A 13,495-nucleotide genomic window follows, 5' to 3' on the forward strand; every position below is an offset into this window, starting at 1 on the left:
ACCAACACTTACCAACAAGTGGCGATAGATTTGACAACTAGAGAACTGAATCACAGCCCTACTCAAAAACTTCAGAAATCTGGAGAAATAAATAAGACCAACTTCCAAAAAATGGAACCAAATGGATCCAACACACCATGCTTCTACGGATTACCCAAAATTCACAAACCAGGAGCCCCATTCAGACCCATAGTCTCACTACCTGGAACACCAACTTATAGATTGGCCATCACACCTTTGTCATCACTAAACCTTCAAGACCATCAATAATACCCTTACTGGCATAAAAGTCACTAAAGAGGAGGAAAACAACAACAAACTGCCATTCCTAGATGTCACAGTACAGCGAACAGCTAATGGGGAACTTCAAACCAGAGTCTATAGGAAAACAACACATACGGATTAAATATTGAACTACAGAAGCAATCGCCCCAATATCCACAAACGAAGCTGCATCAGAACATTGTTCCAACGAGCCAACACACACTGCAGCACAGAGGATCTAAGCAGAGCAGAGGAAAATCTCCTACACAGAGTATTCAAAAAGAACGGGTACCCAAAGAACACAGTCCGCAGATTTCTCAGCAACAAATCCAAACAAGCAGACAAAACACAGCCAGGAACCGTAGCCACTCTCCCCTACATCAAAGACATCTCAGAAATGACTGCCAGACTACTCAAACCCCTTGGCATCATGGTAGCCCACAAACCCACAAACACACGAAAACGGCAGCTAATGAACTTGAACGACCCTATACAGACAACAAGCAAAACTAATGTCATTTACAAAATACTGTGCAAGGACTGTAACAAACACTATATTGGACAAACAGACAGAAAACTAGCCACCAGGATACATGATCATCAACTAGCCATGAAACGACATGACCCTCTCTCACTAATATTCTTACATACAGATGAAGAAGGATACCATTTCAACTGGGACAACACATCCATCCTAGGACAAGCCAAACAGAGACACGCATGACAATTCCTAGAAGCACGGCATTCCGACTGGAACTCTATAAACAAACACATTGACTTGGACCCAATTTACCCACCCACTGAGAAAAAGAACAAGAAGTGACATCACCACAGGAAATGACATCACCAACCCAAAGAAATCCAAACATATAAATAGAAAGCCAGAATCATCAGCAACGCTTCGTCTGGAGGTCACTGAAGATGTTACCTAATAAGGTGATGAAACATCTGAAAATGAACCTTCTAGCTCAGCAAGCAAACCTCTTCCAAATCTCTTCATATCCAAATTTCTTCCCTATTCAGTGGTTTTTAATTCAAGCAGTTTTCAAATGTAATAAGTTGAGATCAATATGCTCCCCACACTTAATGATTACTTTGTATGGTGCTAATAATATTAAAAGGTATGGAACCATGCTTAACGAATTGCAAAAAGTGACTAAGAGTTTATTGATCATTACTAAATTATAGGCTTATAGAAATCAATAAAAAAATTACATGTAGAAAAATTCAGTTCTCTCAATTCTTAATAGGAACAAATTAGTTCACATCTAATGACTTATGCATTGTCCGTAATCAATTATTTTTTTGTAATTCATTTCCAGAATATGTGCATCATTAGCAAGGCCAATTTTTAAAAAAATTCAACTTTTCATACCTTTAACTGAGCAGCTGAACACGTCATTTCAGAGACAGATAAGTGTTCATCAAAGTGTTGTTGGTCTGAAGTCAAGTACAGGCCAGACTGCCTATGGTCATGAGCGACCAACTAATAGTTCCGTGATTACTCTTACAAATACTATATCCAATGTGATAGTAGTATTGAAATTAATGTACTTGGATTATAAATCCTTTTTGATTATTCAGCAGCAACATAACTATTATGCTAACTTTTCCAAACACGATATGCTACCAATTCTCTGGTCAATAATTTAGAGTGTCAGAATGGCTTGCACTGCTAACTTGCAGCACCAGGGATCTGGGTTCGATTCCAGCTTTTGGTGACTGTGTGGAACTTGTACGTTCTCCCCTTGTCTTCATGCATTTCAGCCAGGTGCTCGAATTTCATCCCACAGTGCAAAAATGTGCAAGCTAGCTGGATTAGTCATGGTAAATGCAAGGTTATGGGGAGAAGGTGAGATGCTCTTCTGAGGGTCTGTGCAGACCTGATGGGTCAAATGGCGTCTTTCTGCATTGTAGGAATTCTATGATCTATGTATAAAAAGTAATTGGCTGATATGTATAGAAACTACAATTGATCCTAGCAGCTCCAGATTATGGAGTTTAAAAACTGGTCAGGATTCTTGATCGGATTGCTACCTCACACATACTGCTAGAAGTATAAACTTATATCATAGAATAGAATCATAGAATCCCTGCAATGGAAACAGACCATTCAGCCCATCAAATCCACATCAACCCACCAGGAGCATCCCACCCCTCTAGTCTATCCCTACAACTCTGCATTTCCCATGGTAAATCCACCTAGCCAGCACAACTTTAGACGCTATGAGCAATTTAGCATGGCTAATCCACCTATTCCTGCATATCTTTGGACTGTGGGAGGAAACTAGAGTACTGGAAATGCCAGGAGAATGTGCAAACACCACACAGTTGCCCAAGGATGATATGGCACCTCGGTCCCTGGCGTTGTGACACAGCAGTGCTAACTACTGAGCCACTGTGCTGTATGTAGTGCCTAATTGTGCAATATTTGATTATAAGAGCCTGGTAACTGATCTATGCTCATTGTGCTTGGGTAGACTCAGAAAAATAAGCAACATTGTAGAAAGTTGGATATCTGATGTAATAAACATTTCAGGATAATGCAAGTAAAGCCTGTTCCATACACAGAAACTAGTGTTATGGCTACACAGCTCTGAAACATAAAATAGTCAAGATTAGAGTGATGCTGGAAAAGCACAGCAGGTCAGACAGCATCCGAGGAGCAAGAAAATCGCTGTTTCGGGCAAAAGCCCTGCATCAGGAAAATATACAACCTCATCATACAGAGCCAGATGATTTTTGGGCTTAGCTGCCATCCTTTCTTTCACTTACAGTCAAAGAGCCTGGCAACTGTTAAGGTTCTTAGCCCAAATAACTACACAGTAGGTACACTAAAAGCTGTAAGCTGACAAGAAGGCTGAATTGCATCGAGGGAGAAGGAGCGGATGAAGAAAAAATTCAAACGAAATTCTTGTGAAGTAACTGACTTTCTGCTGCTTCCCATCTTTGCAGTCCTCATTTCACTATCCTAAACTAATGCTTGCATAATCCCTTGCGCTGATCATTGGTTACCCCTGTATCTCATATTTTTTGTTTCTTTCTCCCTTTCTCTCTTTCTAATTTCCCCCTCTATTTCTCCTATACTTCTTTCTTTGTCCCTTTTTAAAAAATCTATTTTGTTTCTATTTATCTCTATATGTCTTTCTATCTTAGAATCATTGAATCATACTGTAGAGAAGAGACCATTTCATCCAAAGTCTGCAATGACAAAACTATTCTAAGCCAACACTTGACATATGGCCTTGAACATTATGACATTTTAGGTTCTCACCCAAGTGCTTCATAAAATTTGAGGCTTCCTACCTCCCCTTCCAGCCCGTGCATTCCAGATTCTCACCACCCTCTGGGTGAATACAAAATTTCAAATTCTTTCTAAACCATCTGCATTTCACCTGAAAATTATGCCCCCTTGTTATTCACCCTTCAACTGAAGGAGACAATCACTATTGATTCACCCTGTTCAACTTCTCTTCATTGCTTAAGTACTCCATTCCAGGCAAGACACTGTAATTCTCCTCTGCACCCCTCCATTGTAATCATATCATTTCTAAACTGCAGTAGCGAGAACTGCACACAGTACTCCAGCTGTGAAAAAACCCGAGTTTAGTGCAGCTACAACATAATCCCTCTGCTTTTATAATCTATGCCACAACTAATAAACATGCGGAGGTGCCGGTGTTGAACTGGGGTGGACAAAGGTAAAAATCACACAACACTAGGTTATAGTCCAACAGGTTTATTTGGAAGCACTAGCTTTCGGAGCACTGCTCCTTCGTCAGGTAGCTAGTGCAACTGGATCTATGAATTCTGTGTTCTATGATCCTGCTCTACTAGCTACCTGACGAAGCAGCAGCGTTCCAAAAGCTTGAATTTCCAAATAAACCTTGGACTTGTTGATTTTTAACAACAAAGACAAGTGTCCCATATGCCTTCTTAACGGATTAAGCTGTCTTGCTGCCTTCAGGGATCGGTGTTGAAGCATTTGAAGATCCCTCTTTCCTCTGAGCTTCCTAGTATCCTGCCATTCATTGAGTACTCCCATGTCCACTTATTTCTTCCAAGGGGCATCTGCTCACACTTTTCAAAGTTACATCTGTCACTCACAGGCCAATCTGACCAATTCATCTGTATTCTCCTGAAACGTAAGACCTTGTCCTCACTGTCGACCACCTGGCCAATCTTTGTTATTGCAAATGTACTTTTCATCCCCCCACATTTTCTGCTATACCGTTCATGTATAACACAAACAATATGGGACCCAGCACTGATTCCTGCAGTAGGTCGCTGGATGCAAACAACCTTCAATCACCACTCTCTATCTCTAAGTCAATTTTCGATCCAACCTGCCAAGTTACCCTGTATTCCACATTCTGTTATTTTCTCAACCAGTCTCTAATGTGGGACATTGTCAAAGGCTTTGCTGAAATCCATATAATCTATATCAACTACCCACATCTTAACATCTTATGTATAATTGTCTCATTAAAAGGCATGCATTGGGATATCCTATTCCAGATGTCACATTTTGTTATTGATGCTTAACTACCACTCTGGTTGATTTGTATCTGTAACCTAGCAAGCATATTCTTAAATGGAAAGTTTCTTGTCTAAACAATAATTACATTCAATTGATCTAAGTTATGTTTGCTTAATGACAGTTAAATGTTCGAGCATTAAAATGCCACAATCCACATTCCATATTACATGGTCTGGCATTCATATCTTTACTGCTCAGCATATTTTTGGACTCTATGAAAATAATGCAGTAGGAGATCTCTGACTCTGCGCAAAAGTATTGCATTCAGCATGTGTTCATTATTTTAAAATGTACCAGTATGCTAAGTAAAATATGCTAATTGCTCATAAAGCCTGAAATTTACAATAGTTAGAATTGACCTTTGTTTAACCTCCACAGTTTAGGGGTAGCTACAATTAGCTAGATTAGTTCATAATTCTTTTGAAATGTTTATTTGAAATGGCCTGTAGGTTATTTTTGACCTCTTTATGCAGCCACTATTATCTAGGTCTTGTACTGTATCACACGTTTCTTTCTTTATTGTGTCTCTTAAAAATGCTTCTAACCTCCAATGTTATTTTGTTTCAGCTTTCAACTTAATTCTCTTGCATTCTTGCTTAAATACGCAAGACGCTGCTCTTCTAATCTTAAAAATGATAGGTAGTGACATTATTTAACACATTAATATAAAATTCCTCTGCTACTTGTTAGTTTTTGTATATGTACTGAAGTACTTAGCAGAAACTGGAAAAAAAGACTAGAGCAATAATTCTGTCAGTAAAACAGTCAGACATACAGGCACTGGTGGTTCTGAGAGGGTGCTCTCGGGAGTTCCCTCATTTTAGAGGACTCTAATAATTTTGTCACAATCTGAAAGTGCAGAAAACGCATGTGTACAGGGTTCTACGAACACATCTTATTGAAGCAATTAGTTTTTAATGCCAAATTTAATGTCATCTAATGTGGTGATGAGGTAATAGCAGTAACAGATTAGGAAAACAAAATTCCTGCTTTTAATTATCATACTTGGGGTGGCTAGTAACTGGCTCAGCTTTAATGCCTCCCTTCACCTATGGCCAAATAACCTCCCTCCTGATATTCATTGCAAAAAGGCACACGTTAGAAAACTGCCACTGAATGAGGTTGTGAAGAGTAGTTGGAATTCCACCATTCAATAGTCAAAACTTACATGAAATCAGAGTAGAAAATGAGCAGGAAATCGTAGAAAGAAGCAAATCGGAAATTTCATATGGAAAACAAATAGTCCTGTCATTGTTTAAAATAATCTTTATGCAAAGTGGAAAAATTCACTGCTAGAGCCATTCTGGCTTGCTAACTCTAACTGCTTTTATCTTGGTCTGACAACCTTTTCATCATTTTTTTTAAAAAATGTGTTCCTCTTTGTTCTTCTGTCTTTGAACTATATCTCGCCTATTCTGTCAAGCTTTTTCTTTTACTCTCGCTTTGTTTCTTAAATTTTGTCCTGTCATATCAACTATACTGTTCTTTTTGTACTCTATGACTCCAACACGTTTCATTGTCTATGTTCTGTTTACAGCTACACCTCACTCTTTCATTTCTCTTTATGACTTTCTCTACCTATTTCTCTAAATAGCTTCCTTTGTTTCTTCCATCTATTGCACTGGTTTTGTTTCAGTCTAATCTTCCCTTCCTTTTCTATCCCTCATCTCTGTCTCTGTCCTTTATGAGGAGATGCCAGTGTTGGACTAGGGTGAACAAGGTTAAAAATCACACAACACTAGGATATAGTCCAACAGGTTTATTTGGAAGTACTAGCTTTCAGAGCGCTGCTCCTTCATCAGGTAGCTAGCATTCTTTAACAATTTATCTGTCACTCTCAGATTCTAAACCTCCCTTGCATCTCTGTATGATTATTACATCTGCCTGTATCAATTCATCTCAGGCACTTGTACGATAACCTTCAGAAGATAAGCAAATTGACTCGAATTCCTTTATTCATGGACTCAGTGGGCCAAACAGCTTTCTATATTAGTGAAGACCTCCTCTGTTCTGAAAAAAGGTGTTCATAATTTTATTACATACAAAAAAAATTCACAATTACCTGTGTTACAAAAAAAATTTAATGCCAACCCCCTCCCCCCGCCCCACACACACACACACTGCAACCCTGGAACTGTCAAGTTCAATATCAGACAGCTTGTGGTATGATTCACAGAGCAGAGGAATGTCCATCAAAAGTTCAAATATCCTACGCAATTCCCATGGAAGTCCTTGCCCCAGGAGTTTCAGAGTCTTGATGCAGATGTTGGACCATTTGTCTGGTTAACAACCTACAGACCAAAGATCTTAATCTTTGTTTATCTATGTTTGCCTTAATTCTCAGTCTCAGCTTAGCGATCACTCTCTCTCTCTCTCTCTCTCGTTCTCATACTTGCTATCTCTTATTTCTCTGTCTTTCAGTCTGTCACTCTCTGTCATTACCTGTTCTTTTACATGCAAGTTATTCCACTTGTATTGCATAATTTGTCTTTGTCTCCTGTATTGCCACATTCCTGACATTGAACTTTTGTGAGATACTTTCATAATGGAATGTTACTGCCCTCTATCGATTGTCACACAAGCTGTCGGAAACTAATGAAGACAGAAAAAGATGGAAATGCTCAGCAGATCTAGGAGCAACTGTGAAGGCAGTAATACAGTTAATGGTTCAGGATGATTTTTTTTATCAGAACTCAACATTTCTGGACAGTTCTCAGACCCTCTAAGTACCATAAATTCTATTGGTTTCACTGACCATGAAATTTTCAAAAGGTCTGCCAATTACTATTAAACAATGCTAATTTTCAATGTAAAAGATTGAGGAAATTCATATGCAAATCACTTTGTCCTTTTTCTGATCCTATCCTTAAATATTCTCACCTCCTAAACTGAATGATGCCTTCACCAAACTCTCTGATTTCGTTAGCTTAGTTACAGTTTTCTCCATTTAAAAGAAGAGTGAATGTGAGTATTCTGTATTTCAGACTGGGCAGGAAATCTTAATTATGAGAACAGCAGGACCCAAATTTATACTTGTGATTTTTATAGCAATTTGTGAACATAGTTAAAATTGTTCCTCTCTGTATTTTCTGTACCCTTGAATTCATTTTTACAGCATCAGAATGACATAGTAAAAACTGAAAAATTTCCAATACTGTAATTTCTTAAAACATGAGGGATAAGATGAAGGATTATATTGAGATGCTTGGAAAATGAAATTGAGGAGTGTCAGATCAGCCATGATCATATTGAATAATGGAGCAGGCTTAAGGAATGAAAGAATTTACTCCTGTCCATATTACTTGTGGTCTTTGTCAATCCCCTTCAATACCTTATATAGCTCAATTACATCTGCTCTCATTCTTCCAAATTCCAGAGACTTTAAGCAATATTTGTTCAATTTCTCTTCATTGGTTAGTAATAGCTACTAATTTGACTATTCATAAGTTACTTTCAGATTGAAAGTAAATAGGGGAATTATTTACAGGTTACAACCTAAAAGACCATTTTTATAAATCTAATTAAGTACTAAGCAAATAAAATAGAGATGCAGGGCCAGATGATGAATGATGAGAGAGCTGTTGGATCCAGTGCAATTCAGAATAACTTCTGCAGCAAGTGTTGATTGCTTGAGGAATTCTAGCTCAGAACTGATGAGTTGGAGTCTGAGCTTTGAATACTGCAACACACCACGGAGGGGCAGAGTTACCTGGACAGTGTTTCAGGAGGCAGTCACACCCCTTAGATTAACTACTTCGAATTTGGTCAGTGGTCAGAAACAGGAGGGTGTGACTATGAAGAGAGGCAAGTAGAGGGATCCAGGATCAAAGAGCCACAGCACTTGAGCTTGTCTAACAGTTCTGAGACTCTTGCTCCCTGTAAGGATGATAGTGGGGTCTTTATCCTGATGAAGGGCTCTTGCCCAAAACGTCGATTCTCCTGCTCTTCGGATGCTGCCCGACCTGCTGTGCTTTTCCAGCACCATACTCTCAACTCTGATCTCCAGCATCTGCAGTCCTCACTTTCATCTTCAGAAGATAAGCAAATTGATTAGAATTCCTTTATTCATGGACTCAGTGGGCCAAACAGCTTTTGAATAGACAGTAACCATTCTATATTAGTGAAGACCTCCTCTGTTCTGAAAAAAGGTGTTCATGATTTTATTAAATACAAAAAAAATTCACAATTACCTGTGTTACAAAAAGAAACCTAAAGAATTGTTTCTTAAGTTACTGATTGTTCAAGATATTTGCCTTTGTAAATCATAAAATGTGTATACAGTATCATTAAGCCTTCAGAATTGCCTTTTTATGCTACGTTCCCATTAATTTGTATTTATCTGAAGTTATTAGCTTATCATAATACTAGTTGAATGAGCTTATTCTGTACCATTTCTAATTTAGGATTTATCCTTTAATGAGGAAGCAGAGTTCAAAGTTTGGGAGAAGATTTGTAGCTCGGGTGCTCGTTGTTGTGGTTCTGTTCGCCGAGCTGGGAATTTGTGTTGCAGATGTTTTGTCCCCTGTCTAGGTGAATCCTCAGTGCTTGGGAGCCTCCTGTGAAGCGCTTGTGTGATCTTTCTTCAAGCATTTGTTGTGGTTTGAATCTGCCGCTTCCGGTTGTCAGTTCCAGCTGTCCATTGCGGTGGTCGGTATATTGGGTCCAGATCGATGTGCTTATTGATTGAATCTGTGGATGAGTGCCACTATTATACTATTATAATAATATTACATGACTACTATTATAGGACAAGCCAAACAGAGAACAGCCAGGGAATTCCTAGAGGCATGGCAATCATCCACAGATTCAATCAATAAGCACATCGACCTGGACCCAATATACCGACCACTGCAGCGGACAGCTGGAACTGACAACCGGAAGCGGCAGATTCAAACCACTACAAATGCCGGAGGAAAGATCACAGAAGCGCTTCACAGGAGGCTCCCAAGCACTGAGGATGTCACCTGGACAGGGGGCGAAACGTCTGCAACACAAATTCCCAGCTCGGCAAACAGAACCACAACAACAGCAAACAGAGTTTAAAGAAATGTTGTCTCCAAACTGCCAGACACATGAAATTAAACAGGCCAAAATGACAGTTAAGAAGAATGATTATACATTGGACTGAATTTGCTGAGGCTTCAAGGAATGGTTTGCCTAGCCTAGACTGAAGCCCACACCGACATTTCCCTCTCATTTACTCTGCAACATATCTGATTGGAAATTCACAACTCTAAAGAAAGAAATGTAGTGAAAAAAACACATTACAACTAATGTCTAATCACTTTCTCAGTAGCGGCATATTTCAGTTATACTATTGTAGGTGAACACTTATCTTACATTGCCACCTATAGGAAAATTGATGTACTTTAGACATAGAGTCTGTGTCACTGAGCTTAATGACAACCAGTGGGCTGATTAATTGTGAGAGAGTCATAGAGATGTACAGCATGGAAATAGACCCTTCGGCCCAACCTGTCCACACTGACCAGATATCCCGACCCAATCTAGTCCCACCTGCCAGCACCCGGCCCATCTCCCTCCAAACAATTCCTAGTCATATACCCATCCAAATGCCTCTTAAATATTGCAATTGTACCAGCCTCCACCACATCTTCTGGCAGCTCATTCCATACACGTACCACACTCTGCATGAAAAAGTTGCCCCTTAGGTCTCTTTTATATCTTTCCCCTCTCACCCTAAACCTATGCCCTCTAGTTCTGGACTCCCTGATCCCAGGGAAAAGACTTTGTCTATTTATCCTATCCATGTCCCTCATAATGTTGTAAACCTCTATAAGGTCACCCCTCAGCCTCTGACGCTCCAGGGAAAACAGTCCCAGCCTGTTCAGCCTCTCCCAATAGCTCAAATTCTCCAACTCTGGCAACATCCTTGTAAATCTTTTCTGAATCCTTTCAAGTTTCACAACATCTTTCTGATAGGAAGAAGACCAGAATTGCACGCAATATTCCAACAGTGGCCTAACCAATATCCTGTACAGCCACAAGATGACCTCCCAACTCCTGTACTCAATACTCTGACCATTAAAGGAAAGCATACCAAACGCCTTCTTCACTATCCTATCTACCTGCGACTCCACTTTCAAGGAGCTATGAATCTGCACTCCAAGGTCTCTTTGTTCAGCAACACTCCCTAGGACCTTACCATTAAGTGTATAAGTCCTGCTAAGATTTGCTTTCCCAAAATGCAGCACCTCGCATTTATCTGAATTAAACTCCATCTGCCACTTCTCAGTCCATTGGCCCATCTGGTCAAGATCCTGTTGTAATCTGAGGTAACCCTCTTCGTTGTCCACTACACCTCCAATTTTGGTGAGATCTGCTAACTTACTCACTGTACCTCTTATGCTCGCATCCAAATCATTTATGTAAATGACAAAAATAGAGGGTCCAACACTGATCCTTGTGGCACTCCACTGGTCATAGGCCTCCAGTCTGAAAAACAACCCTCCACCACCACCCTCTGTGTTCTACATTTGAGCCAGTTCTGTATCCAAATGGCTAGTTCTCCCTGTATTCCATGAGATCTAACCTTGCTAATCAGTCTCCCATGGGGAAATTTGTCGAACGCCCTACTGAAGTTCATATAGATCACACCTACCACTCTGCCCTCATCAATCTTCTTTGTTACTTCTTCAAAAAACTTAATTAAGTTTGTGAGACATGATTCCCCACGCACAAAGCCATGTTGACTATCCCTAATCAGTCCTTGCCTTTCCAAATACTTGTACATCCTGTCCCTCAGGATTCCCTCCAACAACTTGCCCACCACTGTGGTCAGGCTCACTGGTCTACAGTTCCCTGGCTTGTCTTTACCGCCCTTCTTAAACAGTGGCACCATGTTTGCCAACCTCCAGTCTTCCGGCACCTCACCTGTGACTTTCGATGTTTCAAATCTCTCAGCAAAAGGCCCAGCAGTCACTTTTCTAGCTTTCCACAGAGTTCTCGGATACACCTGATCAGGTCCTGGGGATTTATCGACCTTTAGCCGTTTCAAAGACATCCAGCACAGTCTATATCTTCCATATCCTTTTCCACAGTAAATATTGATGCAAAATATTCATTTAGTATCGCCCCTATTTTCTGTGGCTCCACACAAAGGCTGCCTTGCTGATCTTTGAGGGGCCCTATTAATCTCCCTAGTTACCCTTTTGTCCTTAATATATTTGTAAAAACTCTTTGGATTCTCCTTAATTCTATTTGCTAACGCTATCTCATGTCCCTGTTTTGCCCTCCAGACTTCCCTCTTAAGTATACTCCTACTTCCTTTATACTCTTCTAAGGATTCACTCGATCTATCCTGTCTATACCCGACATATGCTTCCTTGTTTTTCTTAACCAAACCCTCAACTTCTTAAGTCATCCAGCATTCCCTATACCTACCAGCCTTCCCTTTCACCCTGACAGGAATATACTTTCTCTGGATTTTTGTTATCTCATTTCTGAAGGCTTCCCATTTTCCAGCCGTCCCTTTACCTGCGAACATCTGCCTCCAATCAGCTTTCGAAAGTTCTTGCCTAATACCGTCAAAATTGGTCTTTCTCCAATTTAGAACTTCAACTTTTAGATATGGTCTATCCTTTTCCATCACGATTTTAAAACGAATAGAATTATGGTCGCTGGCCCCAAAGTGCTCCCCCACTGACACCTCAGTCACCTGTCCTGCCTTATTGCCTAAGAGTAGGTCAAGTTTTGCACCTTCTCTAGTAGGTACATTCACATACTGAATCAGAAAATTGTTTTGTATGTATTTCAGAAATTCCTCTCCATCTAAACCTTTAACACTATGGCAGTTCCAGTCGATGTTTGGAAAGTTAAAATCCCCTATCATAACTTATTGTTCTTACAGATAGCTGAGATCTCCTTACGAGTTTGTTTCTTGATTTCCCTCTGACTACTGGGGAGTCTATAATACAATCCCAATAAGGTGATCATCCCTTTATTATTTCTCAGTTTCACCCAAATAACTTCCCTGGATGTATTTCCGGGAATGTCCTCCCTCAGCACAGCTGTAATGCTATCCCTTATCAAACAATGCCACTCCCCCTCCTCTCTTGCCTCCCTTTCTATCCATCCTGTAGCATTTGTATCCTGGCATATTAAGCTGCCAGTCCCGCCCATCCCTGAGCCATGTGTCTGTAATTGCTATGATATCCCAGTTCCATGTTCCTAACCATGCCCTGAGTTCATCTGCCTTCCCTGTTAGGCCCCTTGCATTGAAACAAATGCAGTTTAATTTATTAGTCCTACCTTGTCCCTGCCTGCCCAGTCTGTTTGATTCACTTCTGTTCTCAACTGTACCAGTCTCAGATTGATCTCTTTCCTCACTATCTCCCTGGGTCACACCCCCCAGACAGAAACGTCTGTCTGTATCTCGGACTACAGAATCCCCTAATACAATTGATCTCTTAGAAGCTGACGTACCCCTCATTGCATTAGAGGCAGTCTCAATACCAGAAACATGGCTGTTCGTGCTACGTTCCCCTGAGAATCCATCATCCCCTACATTTTCCAAAACAACATACCTGTTTGAAATGGGTATATCCACAAAAGACTCCTGCCCTAGGTGGGCCAACCTTTCTTATCTTTCCTGGAGTTAACCCATCTATGTGACTGTACTGAGACTTGCCCCCTTCCTATAACTGCCATCCATCACATACTGTTGCTGTT

This window comes from Hemiscyllium ocellatum, chromosome 4 (assembly GCF_020745735.1).
Source record: "Hemiscyllium ocellatum isolate sHemOce1 chromosome 4, sHemOce1.pat.X.cur, whole genome shotgun sequence".
Taxonomy (NCBI): domain Eukaryota; kingdom Metazoa; phylum Chordata; class Chondrichthyes; order Orectolobiformes; family Hemiscylliidae; genus Hemiscyllium; species Hemiscyllium ocellatum.